Consider the following 3,118-nt stretch of genomic DNA (forward strand, 5'->3'; position numbering starts at 1 on the left):
GGCCACAGCAGAGAGCTGGCCTGGAAGAGGAGCACCCGGGACAGAATCCGGCGCCCCGACCGGGACTAGAACTTGGTGTGCCGGCGCCGCTAGGCGGAGGATTAGCCTAGTGAGCTGTGGCACCGGCCTGTAGCTCTTTCATCAGCAGGGTCATTTGGGGACATTCGATGACGTTCTCAGAAGGCCTTAGGTAGCAGAGGATGCGGGTAATTGATGATGATGTTTAACTAGCTTTTAAACAGCCAGTTTTTCTTGTACAGTGGCTGGGTTTCCATAAACCAGAAGCAAGGCCGGCCCACCTGGCTCAGCGTTACAGGAAACGGCACTGTAAAATTAATGCAGTGAGAAATCTCCGACTCCCTGGCATTAAACTCAGCCTGCGCCCTAACGACCTGGGCCCGTCCTAAGCCAGGGCAGCAGGTAAGGAGACGAAGCAACCTCTGTGGATGAAAAGTGTCCCACGTGAACAGGAGTGAGCTCCCCTCCCCTGCCCCCAGCAAACCTGCAGCCGGAGGGAGATGGGTGGGCTGGGGGCCACTCTGGAGGAGCTGGGTACTATGCCCACCAGCGGGCTGGACCTTTGAAAGGCCAGACCACTTACCTCCGCTGTTAGCTTGTTGGGGACAGTAACCGGGACCCGCCACCTATGCCTGTCACCTTTGCCTTTGCCTCCTAACAGGTAGCCACCATGCGTGAGTACATCTTCATCCATGTCGGCCAGGCTGCCGTCCAAGATCAGCAATGCATGCTGGGAGCTCCCCTGCCTGGAACAGGGCACCCAGCCTGATGCCAAGTGACAGGACCACGGGGGGAGGAGATGATGCCTTCAACACCTTCTCAGTAAGGCCGGTGCAGGCGAGCACGTGCCCAGGGCAGTGTTGCAGCCCTGGAGCCCACGGTCATCGATGAGGTTCACATTGGCACCTACACCAGCTCTTCCATCCCGAGCAGCTCATCACGGGCAAGGAAGATGCTGCCAATATCTATGCCCACAGGCTCCACGCCACGGACAAGGGGATCACTGACCCCGTCTTGGACCGGATCCACAAGCCGGCTGACCAGGGCACGGGCCTGCAGGGCTTTGGTCGGGGGACTGGCTCTGGGTTCGCCTCCCTGCTGACGGAACACCGCCAGTCTGTCGATTGTAAGTCCAAGCGGGAGTTCTCCATCCACCTGGCCCCCAGGTTTCCAGAGCTGTGGTGGAGCCCTACAACTCCATCCTCAGCACCCACACCACCCTGGGGCGCTCGACAACGACACCACCTGTGCGACATCTGTTGTAGAAACCTGGGTATGGAGCGCCCCACCTGCAGCAGACTGAACGCCCAGGCCTCCCTCCAGTCTGACAGAGCCCTGAATGTTGATCTGTCGGAATTCAGGCCAAACTGGTGCCCTACCCCTGCATCCACTCCCCTCTGGCCGCATACGCCCCCATCATCTCTGCTGAGAAAGCCCCATCATGAACAGCTTTCTGTAGCAGAGATCACCAATGCTTGCTTTGAGCCGGCCAACCAGACGGTGAAATGTGACCCTCACCACAGTAAATACATGGCTGTGGCTGCTGTACCGCGGCGATGTGGTTCCCAAGAGGTCAATGCTGCTGTCGCCACCTTCGGGACCAAGCACAGCATCCGGCTTGTGGATTGCTGCCCACTGGCGTCAAGGTTGGTGTTAATTCCCGGCCTCCCACGGTAGTGCCCGGTGGAGACCTGGCCAACACGCAGCGAGCTGTGTGCACGCTGAGCAACACCACGGCCACTGCCGAGGCCTGGGCTCGCTGGGACCACAAGTTTGACCTGACGTATGCCAGCTGTAAGGTGTTTCTATCAATCTAAAAGTGAAGGCTTTAAGAAAAAAGAAAGAAATAAAAACCAGGCCGAGACATGAACCATTCCCGGGCCTACAGAGTCAGAGAATAATGGAGGGGAAAAAATAAGAAAGAAAGAACAAGAAATACAGATTTAGTGCTGTGACAAGGGCTGCTGGGAGCCCGAGGGAGGAGCAGCTAGAGCCAGGTCTCGGGGCATCGTGGTCCCTTCAGGGATGAGAGCTGGGAGGAAGGAGACACGAACAACGGGGTAAAGCAGCCTGGGCGGGTTGAGTGGTTGGCGGCAGACAAGTTTTATTTTCCAAGGAAAGTGAAGAGGTGGCTGAGTCAGGAGTCAGAGGGAGGGGCTTTAAAACTGGGTGCAGGAAGAGAGCAAAGGCGCCTGCGTCCCCGGCACCCTGCAACGCGGCCGTGAACGTGGCCGCTTATGGGGCCTCGTAGGTCTCAGCCAAGGGGATGAGAGGTGAGGAGCAGCCCGCAGGCACAGGTTGAAGACGGACACGTCTGAGACAAGAGGCGGGCCACCCACTGCATTTTAAATACTCTCCTGGTGCAGAAAGGAGAGTACTCAAGGATCGGGCTTTGAGAAACACTGGCCTGCCGGAACAGGACAGGACAGGAGGCGGGAGTTCCCCGAGGTGCCTGCACCCTCGGGGCCTGCGTTCGCATCCTCCCATTGTCGTCGTCATCATCATCATCATCATCATCAAATCGCGAGAGCTGGGGAAGGAGACAGTGCTGCCCAGAACCAGCGCTCGGGGAGTCACATCCCGTGTTTCCACTAGAACTCAGGAAGTCCGAGCCGAGCCCCCTCCGTGGCTGGGGAGGGGGCATGTTGGCCGCCTCCACTCTCGGATGATGGGCAGGGTCAAGTTGGATGGCCCCAGCGACCCGGCTGGCCTGGAAGGGATGAGAAGAGGATGAGGCACTTGGGAGTTGGCCTTCATCCCCAGCAAACACCTGGCAGGATCCAGGCACTGAGGGAGCTGCGGCCAGCCCCCAGCACACTGAGGAAACACACTAAGGACAGAGACCAGTGTGCCAGCACACGGGAGAGCCAACATCATGAATGCCATGGCCCTTGGAGGTCCAGAAGGTGGTGGAATTGTCTGGAATATGGTCAGCGCTGCAGCTGATGACCCCATAGCTGTGGGGTGGGGATCAGAACAGCTTTGACTTAGAAGTGCAGGGCAAGCAGCCTCCACAAAGAGGCCAAAGGAGATGCAGGGAGGCCCTGTGGGCAGACCCTGGTCTAAGCATCGACTCCCCCTCCCCAAGTCCCAGCCAGGG

At 58.5% G+C, this 3,118-nt stretch overlaps 1 pseudogene; it reads left to right on the forward strand.

Moving 5' to 3' along the window:
* Positions 1–688: 688 nt before the first annotated feature.
* On the forward strand, positions 689–1,835 carry LOC100355163 (tubulin alpha-1B chain pseudogene; annotated as a pseudogene).
* The last annotated feature ends 1,283 nt before the right edge of the window (positions 1,836–3,118 follow it).

The sequence above is a fragment of the Oryctolagus cuniculus genome, chromosome 15 (assembly GCF_051225735.1).
Source record: "Oryctolagus cuniculus isolate XC-2025 breed Fujian yellow rabbit chromosome 15, ASM5122573v1, whole genome shotgun sequence".
Classification (NCBI taxonomy): domain Eukaryota; kingdom Metazoa; phylum Chordata; class Mammalia; order Lagomorpha; family Leporidae; genus Oryctolagus; species Oryctolagus cuniculus.